The sequence below is a fragment of the Marmota marmota genome, unplaced genomic scaffold (assembly GCF_001458135.2).
Source record: "Marmota marmota marmota unplaced genomic scaffold, marMar, whole genome shotgun sequence".
NCBI lineage: Eukaryota > Metazoa > Chordata > Mammalia > Rodentia > Sciuridae > Marmota > Marmota marmota.
The window spans coordinates 12224-36161 of record NW_025999896.1 but is presented as its reverse complement, the minus strand read 5'-3'; the positions used below and the strand labels follow the sequence as shown (position 1 = coordinate 36161).

The 23938-nt window shown below is 35.3% G+C and overlaps 2 pseudogenes; one reads left to right on the top strand and one right to left on the bottom strand.

Moving 5' to 3' along the window:
- Positions 1-5595: 5595 nt before the first annotated feature.
- On the top strand, positions 5596-5692 carry LOC125615047 (annotated as a pseudogene).
- Positions 5693-6644: 952 nt separating this feature from the next.
- On the bottom strand, positions 6645-23353 carry LOC107158056 (annotated as a pseudogene).
- Between the last annotated feature and the right edge of the window lie 585 nt (positions 23354-23938).

Sequence of the window (23938 nt, the reverse complement as noted above, 5' to 3'; positions counted from 1 at the left end):
TGCTTCTTCACCTTCACTCTTTATCACCCAAGTGTTTCTTCTCTTGGTCTGAAAAAATTTTTTCATATCACATTGCACTGCACATTTCATGGGCTCATCCTGCCTTACTGGGTAAACACTCTCCTCCTCCCACTTTCAAGTGCTTTACAATTTCTAGAAGTGGCCAAGTGAGCAGAGTTTCTTCTGATTGCTTCATCTGCATTATTGAGCCCTAGGCATGTAAGCTTGAGGCTGGGTTGTGTGCTGGTCCAGTTACCAACTTGCTTTCCAAATGCTTCCTACTGACTTGTTGGGCTTGTACTGTATTTGGAAATTTCCATTTCAAGTCATCTCATTGGCACTTCATATTTTTATTTTAAGAAAGGTCACTGATCAGGAGGGTGAATTCTGACTTCTAGGCTTATGTTTCTGAGTGCTTGGTCCTAATGCCTCTCAAGGGTGCATGAAGACCCCAAGCCCAGCTCTGACCACCGTTAGGTTCCTCAACAGAGATACAGTGCAGGAGGCTCCAGGAGAGGAGAAGTGAGATGTGGAGGGGCCTGAGGGACAGGAGGAGCCTGGGGATGTAGAGCAGCCCTGGATGCTGGAGGGGAGCAATGGAGGCAGTGAGGTTGGAGGAGCCTCAGCAGTTGCATCCAGAAGCGAGGTCACTTGACCTCTAAACTTTCTTGCATTGTCTCACATACGAGTTTTTGAGGGACACCATATATCTAAATCATAACATAGCGTATCATGTTTATTTTTTTGTGTATGTTGAATCATCCTTGAACCTATGGGATATATCCCGCTTGATCCATGGTGATAATCTTCATAGTGTGCTGTTGGATTTGATCTTCTAGTATTTAGTTGAGGAGTTTTGCCTCTATGTTTATCTAGAATATTGACCTGAGTTTTTCTTTCTTTTCCTTCTCTCTCTCTCTCTCTCTCTCTCTCTCTCTCTGGTATTTTTTCCAGTTTGGGTGTCAAGGTAATGCTGGCCTCATAAAATATGTTTGGAAGAATTTTTTCCTCTTAATTTTTGGGAATAACATAAGGAATTGTTAAATGTTTTATGAAACTTGACAATGAAGTCATGGGGCCTGAGCTTTTTTCTTTGATGGAAGGGTTTTTATTACAAATTCAAATTTGCTACTTGTTATTGGTCTCTTCAGGTTTTTATTTCTTCATGATTCAATAATAGTAAGGTGTATTTTTGCCCCCCCCCTTTTTTTTTTAGTTCATCAGAAGTATGCCTTTTTTTCTTTTATCTTTTCTGGTACTAGGGTTTGAACACAGGGGCACTCAACCACTGAGCCACATCCCCTCCTTTTAAAAATTTTATCTAGAGACAAGGTGTCGCTAAGTTGCTTAGGGCTTCATTAAGTTACTGAGGCTGGCTTTGAACTCCTGATACTTCTGCCTTAGCCTGCCCAGCCATGGGGATTACAGCATGCGCCATATGCCTGGTTAAGTGTGTCTCAGTTTAACAGCTTTTGAAGACGAATTTTGATATAATAAAAACAATCGATTTAATATTCTACAATTTAGAACATCTGACTAGCATGCATAAGACCCTGGTTTTGGAGAGCTCCTGCCACTCCTGTAGGTGCAGGCCAGGACTCCACGCCCGCTGAGGCCATGCTGGCCGGGGTCGGGCGCTCGCTCTCTCAAGGCTGGCGCTAGCTCACCTCACCATCTCTGTATTTTAGTTCCAACTCCTCTCTCCTCGCTGGCTGTCTGTCTCAGGCGGCTGTGATGCTTTTGCTCGGTCCACCATGCGCTGTGAGCTGTGGCAGTGAGGGCGGCCTATCTTCTTTGCTGGCCTGAAGGAGGGAGAAGAGCAAGCGGGGCGTGTCATCCGTCCCACGCTGCAGCCACTAGCCTGGAGCCACCATGGCACCGTCACTGGAGCCCAGGAGACCTGTATGGATGGGCATGGCTTGATTGCAGCGCCTTCCTGCGCCGCCATCACCGGGGTTGTACAGCAAGGTCCCCCCCCCCGCCCCCGTGGCTTTGCCCACCCCCTTGGCCCTGCTGCTACTGCTGCTGCTCAGCCTCGGACTTCTCCACACAGGTGACTATCAACAGCCATCCTAATGTCGAATCCAGAAATGTACCACGGACTTTGTATCCCTTCGAAAGCCTACCTTGGCAACCTGGTGTATCATTCTGCTGTGTTAGGGCTCAGTGACCTCCTGCGCTGGAGGAACTGTTCCAAGGATGGACCCACATCCTCTACCAACTTTGAAGTGACCCATGACCCTTGTAATTATCACAGCCACACAGAACCCAGAGAACATAGGGGAGGGGACCATAACCCTCCCAGTTACTTTTTGTGTGTGTGTGTGTCTTGTTTGGGGATCCTTACCTTAGAACTTTGAAGGATCACTTCCAAACTTACAAAGTGGAAGGGAACTGGACACTCATAGATATTAATTAGCTTTCAGTTCAAGTGACAAATGTGCCTGCAGTTCCTGGATCCAGTGCCACTGCTACAAATAAGGTAAGTGTGCTTTCTTTTTTCCCCTCTTTCTACTCATAACTTCCAAATGTTTGATTCTTCAGACAACTTTCAAAATGTGGTATAAAAGGGTTATTCTAGAGGAATGTTTTTTAAATTTTTTAATGTTTTCTTGAAATGCAATTAACAAGAGTTGATAAAGGATTCAGTAAGGAACTTGCTCTGGAATATAAAGTGTGGGTCTAAATTTAAAGAGACAATGATATGAAAAATAAATAGTAAACTGTGAAATGGCGTTCTCCTGGAAGAAAATGCAGGCCAATTTAATGAAAAAATGTGTGTGTAGGTGTGTGTGTGTGTGTGTGTGTGTGTGTGTGTGTGTGTGTTTCGGGCCAATTTAATGAAAAATATATATTTTTTTGGTGATGTCTTTTGAGTGCATGTGTGTGTAATTCTTCTTGAAGAATTCCATATTCAGTTTTATCAGATGACTGAAGTGGGCATTTAGAATAAAGAAAACTGTGAAGCTTGAGGCAGTGACCCATAAGGAAATATATTTTTAAAAAATATCTTCAGTTGTAGATGGACACAATATCTTTATTTTATTTATTTATTTTTATGTGATGCTGAGGATCAAACCCAGTGCCTCACACCTGCTAGGCAAGCACTCTACCACTGAGCCCCAGCCCCAGCCCCATGGAAACACATTTTATTGGTGATTTGGAAGCTATAGTAAAATATAATAGCTATCAGCCAAACTTCCCAATGGCAAACCCATAATGGTATTTGTTCCTAACCTTTTGGTGACCAAGGAAGTTACAAATTGTATATTGTATAAAGGGATATATAATCCCCATGTAATTTCAGGCCTTGGGTTAACAGTTTAAGTCAGAGCTAAGGGAAAAACTGGCAAAATTAAGTTAAGCTTACCCTGCCTACTGTCCACTGTCTATAGCCCATGTTTATTTATTTTTAAAGCCCAACAGCAACTTCCAGGCACCAGTGTCTTCCCACAAATAGGTAGAGAGGAGCTATCAATAGGGTTTCCAATTGCCAGTCAATGCTAGTCAAAAGGGTTTCTACTAAAAGAGCGTCCCAAGTAAACCACTTCCTTCCCTATTATCCTAACCACAAAACCATACATATGGCTTTGTATGTAAAGCAAGACCATCTCATTTGCTTTAACTTCCTTTATTTATTATATCTATTCATAAGCTGCTTCAGATTAATATACAATTGGTAAGCATCAAGCTTTTGAGATACTTATGACTATCTTTTGATTTTGGGATACCTTCCCTTGCCTCTAAACATATGTGGTATATTTTTAAAACAAATTTTAATTATTTGACTTGGCATTTTACGGAGGCAATTTTATAACACCTGCATAGATATCTGCATAACCCAGGGATTTGTATCGCACTGAGTTAATTCTAGCTCCTTACCTCTTTAGGAAAAATTTAATAGCACCCATCACCACCATGCTCCCAACTAGTCTTTATGTCAGATTACCTCGTAGCCAGCTTTTCCTTACCCTAAAATTGATCATGAAAACATAATTGATATTTATAATTCCTTCTTCTACACCTATTCCATGTTTACTTTATTATCACTTTAGCTAGATTCATCCTTCATTCCTAGGGAATCTGAATCCTCATTATATTTCCCTTTAATGGGTTACTGTAATGGTTTCCCATTAACATTTACTTATGACACCCGCCACCAATCTCCTGAATATCATAATGGTCTCTTCTTTCTCATGATGTAGAAAAAGGCAAATTTCCATTATTAATTGGAGTTGAATTGCCTCTGGCAATATAGTAACCCCCTTGTTTATTGTGCAGTGACATAAAGAACTGCCAACTGGTAGATCTGGTAGAATCATTCCTTCCTTGGGAATTGTATCATATACTTCTTGTGTGCCACTTGAAATTCTCTCAGCCATTATCTTTTACATCAGACATGGCTGAAGTAAGCAGTTCTGCACAGATTTCAACCACCAGCCTTGTGTATGTAGTTAGTCTGACAGCATTACCTCAGACATGTTCCACGTGCTTCTGGTGTCCTGCCATTGGGTCTCTCTGATTCCGTGGAGGGAATATCATGGAAAACCATCTCAACTCTCACACTTGCAAAACTGGTAAGTACAGGGAGTTAATGCCAATGAGTCAGTTCTTACAGGTGCTGAATGATTATGAATTTATGCCTCAGTCATCACAGAGCCAAGTTATTAAGTAGAGTAGTATATCTTGTTCCCTATTTAATATACCTCTATTCCTTACTTCGCACAATCATATACAATTCTCAAATTACTTGCAAATAAGATTTTGTCTCAGCCTCTGCTTTTTTAAAAAATCATTTACATCACAGGCTATGACAGAAAGTAAGATCTCTAATCTTCAAATCAACAAAGCCCAACACTGTGGTTGTGAGAAGCAAAAATTCTGTTATTTTGCTTAATAATGAGAGATGTCCTGCTACCATCCCTTTGATTACCAGACCTGTGAATCATGTCTATGGCAAAAACAGCACCAAAATGGATTTCTGGTTCAAATATATATCATATTCTATAAGAGACTACAATGACTTTTTTGTTATTCTGTTTAGTACTTTGTTTCCAGCATTTGAAAAAAAAGTGCTTGACACAAGAGTAGATTCTCAATAAATATTTGAAGCAGTGATTTCTTTATGGCACACATCTAAACTCAAATTGTCACCAGCTGGCCAGGCTGGCAAGATGAGCTGGGTTCAAAGGAGCTGGCTGTATCAATAACTAAGAAAATGGTGAAGAAACCTATAGCACATGAACATGAATTTCTAAGATCAAAGGCAGGAGGGCTCAGTGACCCTAAAGGTCAGCTCCATGCTGGGCAGTGCTGGAAAGAGCAAGAGAGCGAGTACACCCTAAACTCCACTATTTATTGGGGAGAAGACATTCGATAGAATATTCCACCCAAATAAGGCAAGGGGTAGGGTTTCAAAAGGTGGAGTCTTGCTTGGTGATGTCTTGTGATCAGCAGATTGATTGACATCTTGGCAAGTCACACCCATCTCAGTTGCTGTGTGAGATCACAGGCTGAGAGAAAGGAAAGGCACATTTTTGTCACACAATGCCAGACCAGTCTTCTCATACATTCAAATGTGCATAGCTCACACACAGCCCATGGATGGCTCGTGACACCAAATGATACAGAGAAGATAAGCATAGGCTCTGCACCAGATGACACACAAATGCATGAAGTGTTTCATTTTTTTCTGAAGAGACAAACATGTCATTAAAATATAAAAAATAGGTTTGTGTTTTAAGTAATAAAATAGAGAAGCATTTTGGAATGAAAAATGGCAGGCAGGTTAGTATGGCTAAGGATTATGACTAGTGAAAGAACCCAAATACCTCGCACTAGAGTTCATACCTTGTTACCTGTTCTTAAAACATTTTAGGAGCTATCACTAGTCCATATTGCTTCATCTGTCTACTATCCTGTAGACCAAGGAGAGAGACCAACTGGGATATGACTGCAGTAGCCTGTCCGAAAAGCAGAAAGAGTATGGGAAAGAAAGAAGGAAAGTAAAATAAAACAGATTAGAAGGAACAGAATTGAATGAAATAAACTGATACCAAGTAAAAGGAACACAGTATGTGTTACTTGTTATGTCTGTTGAACTGTGATTGAAGCTATGTAAGGTTAGATGCCTCCAAAAAAATAATTGACTTTTATAGCTTAAAACAATATTAAGCAACCATCTTTTAAATCCTTGATTTAACTGTTTCCTAGTATTTTATACACAAGAAGAACAGAATAAAATGTTGTTCTTTAAATTAAAAAAAATGATGAAGTAATTAAATGAACCACATAGACCAGGTGTTCCAGAACAGCACTTAATAATTCTACTGAAGAGGAAAGGTACTGATAGTGAGAATGCCTTTAGTGATACCCCCTTAAGTGAGACACTGGCTTTTGGGCTGCTTCAGATATATTATTATCCCATGTTGAAGAAGCACCCATCTATTTCTATTATAGTGAGCATTTTTATCTGACATGGTCACTGATTTAGCAAATGCATCCTATCTTTGAAAAACTATTTCCACATTTTCAAAAGGACTTAAATATTTTAATTCAAGAAGTGAAATACATAAAGACAGTTGCTCCATAACTATACAAATAGTAAATTAAACAAGATAAGAAAATGTTTTAATTTATACTATTTAAATTTCATTCATTACTTTAGGATAATAACTCATCTCAACATCTACAATTTTAACAAGCATCTGGGAAGTTTGTTTAGTTGTTGTTCAGAAACAGATGTTGGCCTGATAGAAACACATTTGAAAACATTCTTGTTCTGGTCATACTTTCCACTATACGTATGAACAATGCCTCTATTCAGTCTCAGAAGTTCTCCTGTTTTTCAAAACATAAATATTTTTTTTAAAAGTATTACTTCACCTAAATTTTATATTTTAACAAATATGCACCAGAATCACTCCAATGCTAAAGTTTCCCCACTTGAGTCAGTGCCCCACTGCTGACAAAGACTATGACAGTCATATATGGATGCCCTGTCACAGAGTAAAGACATGAACTTGGATAGGGCTTCTTCCAAGACAACAAGATGCTGCTTCTTAAATAACTTAATAATTCCTAATGTAATGGCACAAAAATTATCCACTCTTCTATCAGACTATCAGAGTTCCACTTTCAGTACATGGCAGAACAGGTGGTTCACATCAACTAACTCCCAGCTAAGAAGTAGAATAGCTGGATAAAAAAACTGTTTAAAATCCCCTGCATAGGCATCAGACATATCAAAGCAGTGAGGAATTATATAAACCTCATCTGGGAGAGCATGGAAGTTCAAGATGAAGCCTGATTTGGGGGTGCATTCTCCCTTAAGATATCTGCCAACTACAGAAAGGTCATTTACAAGGAGTGAGCAGAGATTTTAACAGTCTTAGAGCTGGGAAAACAAAAAATGGAGTCTGATGACCTTAAAGAAAGAGATTCTAGCAAGCACTCCCGCCCCACCCCAGGTTTAGGGTTAGAACCAAAACAAAGCTACACATTTAAGGGGACTAGTTAATTAGAATAAAAGACCAGAAATCTCCAAATCCCCTCAATCATGAATAAAACTGAAGAATTCTGAAGTTGCTTTCATTAAAAGGTCACTAAAAGCACTTAAAATAGAGGGAAGGACTTATGATTTTTAAAAAGGACTACAATAAAATGAAGAATTTCCCTTCATCAAAAGCCACCAGTGAAAAAGCAGATCATGGAGTATGAGGAAAAATATCTGCAATAAATGTTAACAGAGAACTTGTACCTAGAACAACTTTCTTCAAAAAAATTCCCATAAATCAATAAGAAAAAGACATAATGCAATAGGAAAAAAAGCAAGAGACTGAAACAGACTTTGAAAAAGAAGATATCTAAATGGCCAGTAGGTATATGAAATGGTGCTCAACAACACTTGTCACCAGGCAGAGAAGTGAGATAACACTAAACTTACTGAGGGAAGCTACAATAAAAAGAAAATACTAAGTGTTGATAAGAATGCAGAGAAACCATGACTATCCTACACTTCTTGTTGGAGTGTGAACTGATACAATCCTTGGAAAATCCTTTGACAATAACCACTGTATTGGCTCTGTAATGTGCCAGTTTTACTTCTACAGATAGACCAAACAGAAATGCATGCATATGCACAAGAAATATATACAAGAAAGTTCATATTCATTATGTTTATTATTCATAATGGCAAAAAACTCTTCAACTATCCCAAATGCCCATCAACAATAAAATGAAATTCTAAATTGTGGAATATTTGCACAACCAAATATCTACATAGCAGCATGAATGAATGAACAATAGCTACATGCAATAACATAGATGAATCCTACAAATATTGTTGAGTCATAACCATACATTTAAAAAAGGATATACCATATGATACTGTTTATATAAAATTCAAAAGCAGGCATAATTAATTTATGACATTAAAAGTCAGAGTAGTAATTGCTTTTAGGTAAGAGGCAGTTAATGGGAAGAGGTTCAATGGGGCTTCAGAGGTGATGACAACATTTTGCTTCTTAACATGGGAAGTGTTCACTATGATGCTTTATTGAGGTATACGATTTGGGTTCGTGAACTTTCTGTATATGTTATACTTCAGTAACAAGGTTTTAAAAAATGCTTAAACTGGAAAAAATAAAAATTCAAGATATTAAAATAATTAATATGACAATTACTATTTCTTGATCACCTACTGTGTGTCAGGCACTGTGTATTTGTTTTATTGTTTCATTTCCACAACAGCCTTTCAAAGCAGGAATTCACCACCCCATTGCAGATTTTTAAAAACCGGAAGCTCAAATAGTTTGAGCAGCTTACTTATGTCATAAGGCTGGTAAATGATGAAGCACACTAAACATTGGAAACCAAGTATGATTTCAGAATTAAGGCCAATTTCAGAAAATACAGTCAAGCCCTTTTACAAAACATATAGGACTTCAAGGTCTCCAGCCTCCTTTGGGATCTATAGCCTTATTTTTCACCAAGCCTCTTGCTTATATCTCAGGCCACTCCTGCCATAACTTCAGAATCCCTATCCCCAACCCCTTCACTTACTAACTCCACACTCTGGTAATTATATACTACTTGCAGCTCCCCGAACAAGTCAGACTTTCTCATAGCTTCATGTCTTTGCATATGCTGCCCCCTCACCTTAAAGTGCATCTTCCTAACCTCTTGCCCTACCAACACTTTGGCTGAGTTGGCTCTTATGGGTTCTTAAATATCTAAGGTAATATAACTGATGATCTCCTTTGAAAGTCTTTCTCTGATCTGGCCCACCCTTCTTATCTACATGTGTAGCACCCTACTTGTACCTCTGTCATACCACAGTGTAACATTTATGTATCTGTCTTTCTGTATGAGATTAGAAATTCTTAGAGAGAAGGAGCCATTTACCACTTATATTTACCTTTCACTAAAAGGTCATTAAAAACACTTAAAATAGAGGGAAGAACTTATGATTTTTAAAAAGGACTACAATAAAATGAGGAATTTCATTTTATTGAATGAAATTCTTAATAAAATGAATTTCATTTTATTAAGAATTCAAGGGTGTATCCCTTGCACCCAGTGAAGTGCTTGGCACACAGGAGGCTCTCCAGATTAGCTAAACAAATAAACAACTTTAATATCTGAAATAAAAGCAAACAAAATGTTTCAAAAATACTAAACAAATGGAATTTCTATTGCCATGAAATTATGGTCTGCATTTTTGTTTTGTTGGCATAGGCTTTGCAAAGAATCCTTTTAGAATTTCATTAAACACACAAGACAGAATATTTTTCCCATCTCTCATAAGAAAACTCTTTGAATAATATGGTCCAGGTGTAATAGCTGAATCAAGAACAGCTAAACCACATTGAAATAAAGGGAAAAAAATAAATGTTGGAAATGCAAATAAAATGTAACAAAGAAGCTGATATTTAAATAACTTCCCACATCAACCTCTTATAGTTCTATTAACGGTGATAAAGAAGACAGTTTTTAAAAAAGAATGATATTTCTGAAACAATGTCGAAGAAAAAATCCAAGCCCTTTCTTATTTAGAAAGAGATTACATGTCAAGTTCATACAAATGACAATGGTGGGCCATCTGAAGATTTTTTCCATAGACTGTGTTCTCTATAATAGTTAAATCCCCAGACAAGTCTACTGCATTATAATAGTAAGTACATTATTAATAACAACAAGCATGACAGCTTAACGGAAAAACATCGGATTATAATCAGAAGTCATGCATTCTAGTCCCAGTTCTTCAACTAACTAATATTTTGTAATTTCAAGAAAATTGGTTTTGAAATTTGTTTTTATCATATGTATTTAGGGTGTACAATAAGATATGCACATATATGGTATTGAAAAATGTGAAATAATTAGTACAGATAAGCAAATTAACATATCCATCACCTTCCATAATTACCTTTTTGTATATGGTAAGAGCACCTAAGATATACTCTCTGCAGTTTTTCAACATATAATACATTAATATTAACTACAGCCCTCCAGCAATATATTAATTAGATCTCTAGGCTTATTCATCCTACAACACTGAAAGTCTCCCCATTTCCTTCCCCTTGAGCAAATTATTCAACCTCTTTACCAAACTGTTTATCTATAAAATGCAAATCCTAATCCATGCTTATCTTCACAAATTTTTATCAAATTACATTACTTATTCTTTCAATAACTATCTACTTAGTACTGGTAGTAGGCATTTGATATTTTGAGGTCTACTTACATTTATCTTAATAAGATCCAGATTTTCCTGTAGGAAATCTCTATTGGAAACCAGATCTATTCCATTCTTAGATTTGGATGAGCTTTCTCCCCACGCCTAGATCCAGGGGTGACCTATAAGTCACTTAAGTCACTCAGTATATTCCATTCCCCAGATATACAGGTCAGGGTTTCAGTGATAGGGATGTTTCCAGTCAGAAATAACAATACACAAAAGTTCATTTGTTAATTTCTGGAAAAGAGCAACCAAAAGAAATTCATCTAAGAATGTGACAGTGTGGTGTAAGTCAAAATGGGTCAGGCAAGTCTGTGTTTCTTTTGAAAGCTTCTGGACACTGCATTCTTTGACTTCAGACTCCTTCCTCCATCTCAAAGCTGGCAGATAGTATCTTGCAATCTCTCCCTCTCTGACCTTCTGACTTTGACCTTCCTGCTTCCCTTGTAATTATGTCAGGCCCACCCAGAAAATCCAAGATCATCTTTCCTCTGAGATCCTTCATTTAACCATATGATCCAAGCCCCTTTCACCACATAAGCTAATATTCATAGGCTTTGGAAATTAGGACAGGCATCTTAGGGACCAACACTCTAACTACCTTAGGCAGTATCATTAAAACTGCAATTCTTTGAAATACTTCAGGGAGCAGCAAAAATAAGACTTTCATTTCAGAGGAAAAGGACTAACAAGAGATGGAAGTTAAAGCAATGAAGAAACACCATGGCTAAATCTCAAAAACAATACTGGGTGAAAATGCAAGCTGTGTAGTTCTATAATACATAAATCAAAAAATAAATTATTGGAATCAAATGTACATTATAAAACTATAAAAATCATAGACATAAAAGATACTACAGTAGTTATCTATAGAGAAGCAAATGTATGGGGGCTTCAAATTTACCTCTGACATGGGCATATGGATATGTATTAAATTCTCTGTACTTTTCCATATGTTAGGTTATTTCATAATTTAAGTTAAGTAGTATTTATTTAATTAAAATAATGGAAAAATATGTTTTGGATCTCTACTTGTTTATCTCTTCATTCTAAGTAAGATCAAGCTCCAGAAACATTCCACAAAACTCTCCCACTTTTAAATGCTAATTTAGAAAACAGATTAATTATAGTGTGGTTATTCTTATCAGTAAAGTATTCTTATTGTTCTTTCAGAGTATTTTATATGATTTAATTTATATTGGGATGAGCTTTGTCCCATTTAAACACTAGATTTACAATAAGGAGATTCAGATTCTACATTCATTTCTGCTAACTAGTTTCATGATTTTAATTAAGTCTATTTTAAGTATTTGCCCCATTTCCTCACACAACTCAAAGAGGATAGATTACCTGCAAATTTCTTTCCAGTTTTAACACTATGAATCAGAAGGATACTATCACAAATAACCAAATACTTAACTCACACAAATCAATGCCAAACCTAATCAAGAACTTAAGAAAATTCTAATAAACCATATTTTCCCTTTGCAAATTTTTCTTCTTCAAGATTCCTTAGGTATTCCTATCAATATTAAAAACTTGTCCAAATACTATGACCCCCACATATTTTTGAAGTATTATACCTATCCAACACTTCAAAGAAGTAGTTTTCTGTGCATGTTCACAGCAATATTTCATGCTTTCAGTAACTGTAGAAATTATTCTTAGAGAATCATTTTTTCCTTAAACTATAACTGACATGAGGCTTCCTTTTGAAAAATAAAAACATAACATTAGACAAAATCTTTCTATTTCCTCATCATACTTTTACCTTCTATGTTACGATTCTAGGTCTTTATAAGTAAATGTGTAAGACATATAAAAAAAAACTACTGAAAGTTTCAGTATAATTACTTCCCCAAATTAAAACCATCAATAGTATACTATAATAGGATAAATCAGGATGCACACAGAGACAATCAAGAAGAGAATTATTTATATGGCATTTATCCACTCATTCATTTGTTCATTCTTTCAATAAGCATCATGTGCCAGATCCTGTGATAGATGTGTGAGTAAAACAATTCCTTTCTCTCATGTGCTCACGTGTGAGGTGGTGAACCAGACACATTCATTCATTCCAAAAGTACTTATTGGGTACCTACTGTGTGCTAAATATAGCTTCTAAGGAAGTAAAGTGAACAAAACCAAAAAGATATCAGCCTCCACTTATTTTATAATCTAAAAAGGGATTTACATAGTAAATAAAACATAATAGAACATTAGGAATTGACATATTTAAAAAACAGATAGGAGGAAAAAAAGAACAGAGATTTTTATTTTAGGTGGGTGGTTAAGTGGGGACAGAGAGAATAGCAAGTATAAAGGCCCTTAGATAGAAATCTTTTTGGCATTTTTGCAGATCAAACTAAGAATACAATGTAAGATACCAATTTTCAAGGGTGGGAGACAATTTTATTTGTCAGGATGAGTGTTGTGAAGGTCACCTGATAGCAGCCTTTTTTGAAAAAAGGTACACTTAACCCCTTCTCCACCTCCTAACCACAATTCTAATATGACTCCTGTTGAAGATTATGTTAGAGGAAGCCATTGTTACTAAGGTGATTATGTCATATCATTCTTTTGTTCAAGGAAACATAAAGTTGAAAATCACTATAAGACATGGTATATTGGTCACATGCTATATTGGTCTCCAGAGAAAAAAGAAAAGTGGAATTTACCCTGATGACTTACTTAAAAGACTGCTTTTTCAGACATATGGACAAAACAAACATGGGGTACTTAAGTACCCAAAGGCTAACATTAGTATGAAACTATTACCATTCTCAGGCTGAAAGAACAAGGGAAAGAAATAAAATTATCAAATCTTTGAAAGCCAGACTACTGGACAGACTATGTCATGTAGCTCCTTCTATCAGTACAACATTTAAGTAGAGAGAAAAATGGGAAAACACAACCTCTCCACCCACCCTTTGATGTCCTCCCAATGATTCCCATTGGGTGATCTTCAGCAGAAGCCAGCAAGTAAGGGATCCAAGGATGAGGCACTATGTAGATGATTCAGCCTTTTAGGGTACGAGAAGAAGATATGGAGAATCCATTGGGCCAGGGGTGAGACAGGGACAAATAACCAGCACACATACTATATAGAAGACATTTATTAAAACAAGTAGAATACTGTGCATAAAGAGAATGTGAAGCTGAGGTACAGGTATAGAGAAGATATAAACCAAAGCAGGAATTAATTAGAGTGCATGCCATGTTTGGAGAACTGTGCAGAGTTTGGAATGACCAGCACATTGAAGAATTAGTGGAATGTGGAATATGAGGCTGGAAAGGTAGAATAGGACCAGATGATGAAGCATAAATCAGTAAAAAATGGCCTGTACTCCAAATCTAACCTGCTGTATGTTTCTTTACACTTATTTATACTGGAACACTGCCATGCCCATTCATTTACACATTGTCTATGGCTGCTCCAAGTTAGAGTGGCCAGAGTTGAGTAGCATAGTTGTGTAATTGCAACAGAGATAGTATGGCCCATAAAGCCACAAATACTTATTATTTGGCCCTTTACAGAAAAATGTTTCTGTTCTCTGTTGGGAGGAAAATATGTAAGAATGACATACAAAAAGTTGGATAATTTCTGAAAGTAAAGAATAAACTGTTATCTTAAATCAATAATCAATGAAACCTAGTATTCACTAGGAAACTCTAAAGCAGTTATGAAAAAAAGCAGCTACATGCTAAGAAAATATTTTAGAAACTAATATTCATCCCCTCCAGTGGAACTGGATATTTATGCTAATCAAGCAACATACCAGGGGACTGAATTCAAATATTCTTAACCTCTATAACTTTCTAAATATCTATTTACTTCACATTTTCAAAATATACATAAGTCACTCATTCATTAATATTTAAATATTTACCTTCAGAATGTTTTCTTCTGGAATATCATCCAACATTTTATTCTTAAATTAATTTTGTTGAAAATTGAGCTTAAATGCCTGTAATGCACTGTTTTGTCTGGGCATTTTGTTGTGGAGCCAGAAACTTTTGAGGAATGCATTTGTCTTGAGTACCTCAATTTTTCTGTGATGAGTACCCTAATGGTTTCTGTGGTTGAGTCCCAAATTCACTGGAAAAGAATTTATTCCATCATTTGTCACTAGGTTTATTCTTTTACATTGAAGGATTAAGTCATTTTTATCCCAAGTTTTCAAGCTAGTATTTTTGTTGTCACCTCTGTAAATGTATTAGGAAGAAAGAAGGGGAAAAAGGTAAAACACTTATTTCTGTATACTTTTTTAAATTAAAGGACAATCCTAAAAATCTTTATTTATATGGCAATTCCTGGTTTACAAACTACTTTGTAACTAACTAGTTTGAAATTACAAACACGTCATCACAACAACCCTTCAATAAATTAGCTCTCTTTCCAGATGAGGATAAAGAACCTTAGTGTGCAAATAATGTCTTTTATCAAGTTACTAACAAGTTTAGAACTAAGAGAACACTATACCATATATTTTTAAACTATGCCAGCCTTCACATGATAGTGATTGTCTCCAAGTGGAAAGAGTTTGCTTAATTCTTTATACATTTATACATCACTACAAAGTAAATTTTTGAAGTTAAACTATGGTTTATAAATCACAAGGAAAAATGAATATACACAGGGTATATACCTCTTTGATAGATATTTTGTGCTTTTCCTTTGTAGCTAAAAAAGCCTACTAGTCAATCTGTTGTAGTATTTACTAACTACATTAACCTAAATGGAATTGTTTCAACTGATCAGAACATGTTGTTAATGAGGGTAAAATCAGAAGGGTGTTTTCTAAGTAGGCTAGTAGATTTCCAAAGGAAAAAACTAGTACAAGTCACAAATTCTTCCTGAATAATTTTCTTGGAAATATCACCAGTATTATTACAAGAGGGCAATCAATACAATCCATCCCTTGTTTAAGAAAATAATCCAAGAAAAGGTCTAGATTTGCTAGTGACAGGAATAAATCTAGGTTTTATGTGACCTAAAGCTTGTATAATTTGGAAAGTACAGGTAAATAAATTAAGTGCAAAATTAAATGTGAACAAGATAGAATTTTAAAAAATCACAATTTAAAAAATTAAGTTATACTACAAACCTTACAATAGCCAGGAAAAATATAGCAAGGTTTATTATTTATTAACTGTCTGATACATAGACTTTTTTCCAACATTGATCACCTCCTTTTCCTATTACAACAATTTTGTTTCTTTATTTCAGTAGAGAGTACAGAAGTACAATTTTGTCTTTCCTCTCTCATGGCTATTCAAATTATTTTTATTAATTATAGTCTAGAAAGGTTTCTTTCAGCTTCACAATTACATAATAGTTCATCTAACATCAGCAACATTTTTACTCAGAAGGTATTCCTGGCCTGGGGACTATCCCTGGGAGAACTACAGTCCTTCCACCTTTGTAGTGTGGCCCACACAGAGATGCTGTCTCAGAAGCCAGTCCAACTCAGCCATGTCCTTAACACCCAACCAGACAACAAAGCCCAAGTTGCAGGGGCTTCTAAGCAGGCAAGCAGCAGTGTCTTCCTTGAATCATTCTTTTTGGAGAAACTATAGGTCCAATAGTCAACAAAGCCCCCAAAGCAAGCTGTTGCTGAGTCCAGATGGATACGAATGTAGCGGATGACTCTAGGTTAAGATGACACTATAAGGTAAAAGTTGCTGGCTTCTTCTCTGGCCCATGGATGGGGACATGACTTTGAAGGGGACAATGTAAATGAGGCCTTGATGAGTAAGCATCATTAATTTCATGGGAAATTCTCCTCTGCTAATGAATACTGTCATACTTTTTTTGTCATTTAATTCTTTAATTGGCATATTATAATTACACATAATAGTGGAATATACTTTGTGGCACATTATACAAGCACATAACATTATTTCATTCCCCAGTATCTCTATTTTCTTCCTGTCTCCCCCTGATCCCCTTTCTCTACTGGTCTCCTTTATAATTTCATGAGCTCCTTCTGGCCTTTTGTTTTTCTTTTCTCTCTAGCTTCCACATGAGAGAGGAAACATATGGCCCTTTGATTTTTTGAGCCTGGCTTATTTTGCTTAACATAATCCTCCCAAGTTCCATTCATATTCATTTGTAAATGATATAATTTTGTTCTTCTTTATGGCTGAGTAAAATTCCACTCTGTATGTATCCCACATTTTCTTTATTCATTTGTCTGCTGACAGACACCTAGGCTAGTTCCATAACTTGGCTATTGTAAATTATGCTGCTATCAACATGGGTACGCATGTAACACTACAGTATGCTGATTCTAGTCCTTTTGGATAAATACTGAGGAGTGGTAGAGTTGGATAATATGGTAGTTACATTCCCAGTCTTTTGAGGAAACTCCATGCTGATTTCCATAGTGATTGTACTAATGCTACCAACAGTGTAAAAGTATTCCTTCCCCCCATATCCTCGCCAGCATTTATTATTATTTGTGTTTTTGATGATTGATATTCTAAATAAACCTCCTATACTTTGAATAACCTACTGAACTATACTCAATCACTAACAGTTCACATCAATAGGAAAACAAAATCTCCTTGGACTGCCATAAAACATCATGAAAAATCAATCAAAAATTCATATATATGTAATTTAACATTTTCTAAAATTGATGCTATAAATTCTATAATGCATATTGTTCTAACATACTTTAAGAGAATATGTGTAATAAATTTAAAAAACTATGAAGACCCTACAAATTATTAGACCTAATTATTGGAGAAGTGAGGCTAGAAACACCTCAGAGGGAAGTTAGAACTTTGGTTCAAAGACAAAATCAACTAAGAGAAGAGAAGGTATTGGAGTGGAGAAGCACACTAATACAAAAGAAAAGACAACATGCTAATTTTAAGAGAAAGAAACTAAAATTTTCTTCTCCCTTCACCGAATGCCTGTAAGGACATGGAAACATCTGGTTCACAAGTATTTAAGCTAAGGTTTAATTTCAGCAGTTGCAAAGAAGCTTAAAAATCTCAATAGGTTATATATTACAAGAAATGCTAGAGTTCTTCAAGTTGCAAGAGAAAGATGCTAAAGAGCAACATGAGATTATACTTATGAAACTCATTGGCAAAGGTACGTATGTAGATAAAATCAGTACTCATAGGTTTCCACATCTACAGATTCAACCAACCACAGCTCAAAAATATTTTGAAAAAAAATACTGTTTGTCCTGAACAAATACAGACTTTTTCCTTGTCATTGTTTCTTAAACAATATAGTATGACAACTATTTACACAGAATTTATGTTATATTAGCTATTGTATATAATCTAGAGATGATTTAAAGTATAATGAGAATGTCCATAGGTTATATGTAAATACCATATAGAAATTTCTTAAATGCCATTCTGTCTAAAACAGGAGGAAAAGATAAAAGAGGGGAGAAGGGCAATGAGGAGGCGAGGGAAAAGACAAGAATAGAAGACAAATTTTAAGTAGACTCACCTCCAACCACTTTGGCTTCTTGTAGTATTTGATTGAATTTATTCAGAGACAGAATCTTGGCTTCTTAGGAGATGAGAAACTGAAGGTGGTATTTGACTTTCAAGGAAATAGCTCTTATTAAATATAAATAACTTGTTTCAAAACAATAAATGTAAAATATACACAGAAAAATGGCATCAGACACACATTTATTGGCTTATATTTTTTCCACATACCTTATATTCATTTTTTTGTTGTTGTTAAAGGAGCCAACTCTGGATTTATAGCTTCCCAGGCCCAATCTCAAAAGAATAAGAACACAGACAAAAGTAAAATAGGTAGCATTTTTCAAAATAACTATTTCATATTTATTTAACTTAGGAAATGTAAAAACTTGAAGATAAAGGCCTCTTCAATAGCACTTTACTGCTGAATTTGCCATAGCCTGCCCTATTGATTTTTATAGATGTCTTTCTCCCTCTTTGTATTTAAGCAAATATAATAAATTCTAATACAGAATCTTATACTTTGTAACATAAAAATTCTAATATTGTATCTTATACTTTGTAACATAAATGCAGTCTACCCCAACTTTTTTATTCTATACTGCAGCAGGAATACATCATAACCCATAACAGATACATACATAATGTGTATGAGAGAGATGAATAGAGGCAGACCAAAGGTGGGTAAGAGAACATAACAAAATTTCACCATCATATCTTATCCTTACTATGTAGGACACATACTGGTATTTTCTATTATACTTTGGTCTCCTCTATTTCTTTCTTTCTTTCTTTTTTTATAAAGACTGGTTATATCCCAGCCCAACTACTGAGTCAAGACAAAAATTTGGAAGACACTAATGTAGTCCTTTCTTTTATCCAGTGTAAGAATCTTATTATATCTGTGACAAATAGTAATCCTAGTCAGAGCTTGAAGGGTTTAGTAATTGAGGAAAATGCACATTTCCTTATGAAGTAGTTCATACTTGTTATTTTTCAAGGTCAACATTCATGCTACTTATAAAAAATATTTTAAGTGGTGGTGAACTTTTTAATTTTTTCTATATTTATATTGGTGCATTATAGTTGTACACAATGGCGGGATGTGTTGGGATGTGTTGTTACATAATCATAGTACATACAATATAACAATATATTTTGGCCAGTATCATTCCCTAGTCCTTCCCCTTTCCCTGCCCTCGTTTTCCTCCATGATCCCTTTCCTCTTCTCTACTGATCTCCCTTTGATTTTTATAAGATTCTACCCCCTCACCATGCACACACTTTATTTTCCTTTTTCCTCTTTAGCTTCCACATGAGAGAAGACATATGACCCTTGACATTTTGAGTTTGGCTTATTTGGCTTAACATAATGCTCCGAAGTTCCATTCATTTTCCTACAAATGGCATAATTTCATTTTTATTTATGGCTGAATAAAACTCCATTGTGTATATACATCACATTTTCTTTATCCATTCATCCAGTAATGGAACCTAGGTGGGTTCCATAGTTTGGCTATTGGAACTGTGCTTCTATAAACATGGTTATGCATATTTCACTACAGTATGGTAACTGTAATTCTTCAGGATGAATACTAAGAAATGGTATAGCTCAGTCATATGATGGTTCCATTCCAGTAGGAGTGGTGGAGAATTTTTTTAAATGGTGGGTGATGACCAGATAAATGCTGACTTGTGCCTACCCATTTGAATTTCTAATTTTATATCCATAAAAATGGGAATAATAGGAACTTTATACCTCAAATTCCTCTAACGTGGAAGAAAAAATAATATTAGAACTATATTAATGTCTCTGTGAAAAAACTAAAATAAATTAACAGTATGAGTATTGCTATATATAAAGATCTTTAAAAATTGTAGTTACGTAATATTCTATTAATAATTTTAAGTATCTTCCAAACTTAAATGTATACAGCTATCATGAACCAAATATACTTCCAAATATCTGCCTGCCCATGCCTTCATCCAAAGGGAAGTACAAAGTCAGCAAACACATCTCCCAGTACTCACAACGATAGCTAATTGGTTCAGAAGTGAGAGGCCTACACATAAAGGTAAGTCAGGATTTTAGTGGTCTCACATAAATGACAAAAAGAACCAAAGCCTCCCTTTCCCTAGGATTTAATAAAGAGATACAGAAGGTAGTCAACCAATGACCTTTGAGAGCTAGAACTACAAGATTATGTAGCTGGATGCATGCTTGTAATCCCAGAAGCTTGGGAGGCTGAGGCAGGAGGATCGTGAGTTCAAAGCCAGCCTCAGCAAAAGTGAGGCACTAAGCAACTCAGTGAGACCCTGTCTATAAATAAAATATAAAATAGGGCTGGGGATGTGGCTCAATGGATGAGTGCCCCTTAATTCACTCCCGAGTATCCCCCACCCTCCAAAAAAGTTTATGTAAACTCTTAGCAATGGCACTTAGCTCATGTGGAAGTTGAAGCTATAAAGGAAGCAAACTGGATGGGAGTGCCTTAGTCCATTTAGGTTGCTATAACAAAATACCTTTACTGGATACTGGAAATAATAGAAGTTTACTTTTTAAAACTTATGGAGGTTGGGATGTCTTATTAAATCACCAATAGATTAGGTATCTGACAAAAGCTCACTCTCTATTTCACGGATGGCACCTCTTACATGACAGAAGCAAAAAACTCCCTCAGATACATGCACGGTGTGTCACAAATCCCATCCTTGAGGGCAGAACATTCATGACTTAATCACCTCCTACAGGCCCCATCTTTTAAACTAATATCACATTGTTGATTAAGTTTCAACATATGAATTTTCAGGCCATAGAAGAAAGTACAGAATCAGCAAATGAAGAAAGGCAAAAAATTCCATAAAAAGAGAAAGAAGAAATTAGAACAAAGCACCAGAAATTATTTCTGGGCTTCTACTCTACCTAAAGTCTATTTTTTTCCACATTTTTCCTGTGTTCCATGCATACTTATCCCTGTTCCTAAGGCAACATTCTTTAAGTTCCTCCATTCTTTACTACCAAATGTATAGATCACAAAATATATATCTGTTAGAAAAAGAAAAAAAAAACTTTGCAACGTAGGTTACTACTCATTAGAACAAATCTAAGATACTCCATTTTAATGCTAAGTAACCCTTGTAGACAGAAATTCAAACTCTTGTATCAGTCAAGAAATCTCTGCATTTGTATAGTAAAAGAAGATAAAAAAAAACTTTCTACTCTCGTTATAAAGAAAATTTCCAGTTTTCTACAATCCCAGTTCTTGTTTACTGAAATATTTCATCTTACTCATTTTCTTACCTGTTGGCATCAGAGGGAAATCATTACTATCAGAAGCAATACTGATACCTGGATCATTTTTAAGTGGATTAGATGTTAAGGGCTAACTATACCTCTTCTTCTGATTGAACAAAGGTACAGGCAGACAGCCTACACTGAATATAACAATAAATTAGTCCATAACAGAAAAGCAATAAGATCTACTTATATATAATACACAAATTTAATTTCTACTTCTATATTTTAATGTACTTATTATAGATATATTTCTATACCCTTGAATTTGTTTTCATATTCTTTTAAAAATCCTAAATAGCTTCCTTTGTCTCTCTAAAAAGTACTTTTTTGTTCGACCTTAACATTGCTTTCCTCCTGTTTGGAATTAATTCCCATTTCTTCTCTCATCCCACCTTTTGTTTTCCTTATTTCTCTCATGTGCTTATTTACTACCATTTCAACTGTAGAGAATCCATGATGTATAACAGAGATTAGGAAAAATAAAAATTTCAACCATGCTTTTCAAAACCCCAACCACTATCTGGATACTACCAGTACATCTTTTAGGGTCATGGTTCTCCAAGTTTAGTTTGACTTAAATTTAATCTAGAATTTTCTTTAACATGCAAGTTCTAATAACATAAACCCATTCTTATAAAATTTTAATTCAACAGATATAGTTTGGAGCCCAAACTCTATGATTTCAACAAGCACCCTCAGTGTCTGTAATGATATTTCTTATTGGTAATTTTAAGAATGCCTTAGAGAGAAACAATATCTAATCCAAATGAGAAAAAAAAAATCTCTACTTCCTCTAGACAGCAGAACTAGGATCTCAAGTCAGGCCAGAATTCATAATGTATAAACTTTAAAACCTATAAGGAAACTCAGAGGAAAAGAGGTCCAAAAAGTTTATTTCTTCAAAAAGAATCACTGGAAGAACTCAGATAGGACCCAGGCTTCTTAAATCTCAGTTCAGATCTCTAGCCACTATTGTCTAGCTGCACTTCAGGAGAATTCTGAGTCTAAAAACTCTCTGATGAAATATTAAATTATGTGAACTCTTGAGTCAGACTACTGCATAATAATTATGTATTTGAATCACAACTTCAAAGTATAAACATGGGCAATTTCTTTAAACTCTTTGTGCCAACATGACACAAACCGAGAGGCAGAGTAACATAATTATCAGCTTTAGAGCCAGATTCCTAGGTTTACATCCTGGTTCTACCATTTAATAGATTTCTTGTTTAACCACTTTGTGTCTTAGTTTCTTGTAGGAAAAACAAGGACAATAATAACAACTATCTTAGAGAGTTGGTGGAAGAATTAAATGAATTATGTTAATGTCTGGAAATGTTCACCATAAATAATTGTTATCATTATCTTCACTGTGGATCATACTCATCCCCTGGTTCTCACCATTCTTGCCCTATACTTATATTACCTAATAAGTTAGGAAAACAGAAATGATAGCTGTTAGGAAACATATGTACTTCTGGAAATATTTTTACCAAATCAATCATGAATATAATTAAAAATAGATCCATTGTTTTCATCTTAAAAAGCATAGAATAACTCAAGCTCCTAAGATCTGCAGAAGAACATCACAGTGAATGTAAATTTTTATTTTACTCCCACTCTGCCACTAAATACTTTTGGTTGAGTAAGTTTTATTTCACCCCCTTGACCTAAAAAGAAAAGAAGTAAGACTCAAAGTTTCATCTTTCTTAAAGTTCCTTCCAAAATGTTTCACCTACAAACTACGCAAGCTTTATATGGCATATACAAATAAAGAGGCTTCAAAAATAAACTTGTTCCATACCTGCTGTACTTCAAGTTGAATTTTCATTTAAGTTTCTCTTCATTTTCTTTTATATCAGTCTATTAAGGTTCCTTTTGCATTCTAAATTCACAAAGTGAAGTTGTTTAACCAAACCTTCCAAGAAATAACTTTGTAACTCATATTGTATCAACAACAAAATAAATTCCCAGCTTACTAATTATGGAAATTATATTTGAAAACTACACTGAAACCCAATACTGTAAACATTTTAGAGAGTCCTTTGCTTCTGAGTTTTTACAACAAATCTTATTTTTCCAGCACTGTTCAAAATAAGCTGATTGGGGTGAATATAACCTTGCTCCCTAATATATGCATATTTTTACATTGTCTATAAAATTTATTTCAGAATCAAGGGAACACCATAATTCTGAGTCAGATCTATAAAGAGGGAAATGGACTACAGCACTGGCAAACTCACAAGTAGGAAATAAACAGTACTGAACTAGCCATATGAGAACATGGTCTGTGTCCTACTTCATGACACTATGCAAATCACCTGCGTTTGACATTAGTTTGAGACTACCAAAGACTAAATCCTCACTTCATAGTGAAAACAAATACAATGATAAATTTCCACTCAGTTTTCACAGTTCCATCAAATGAAATA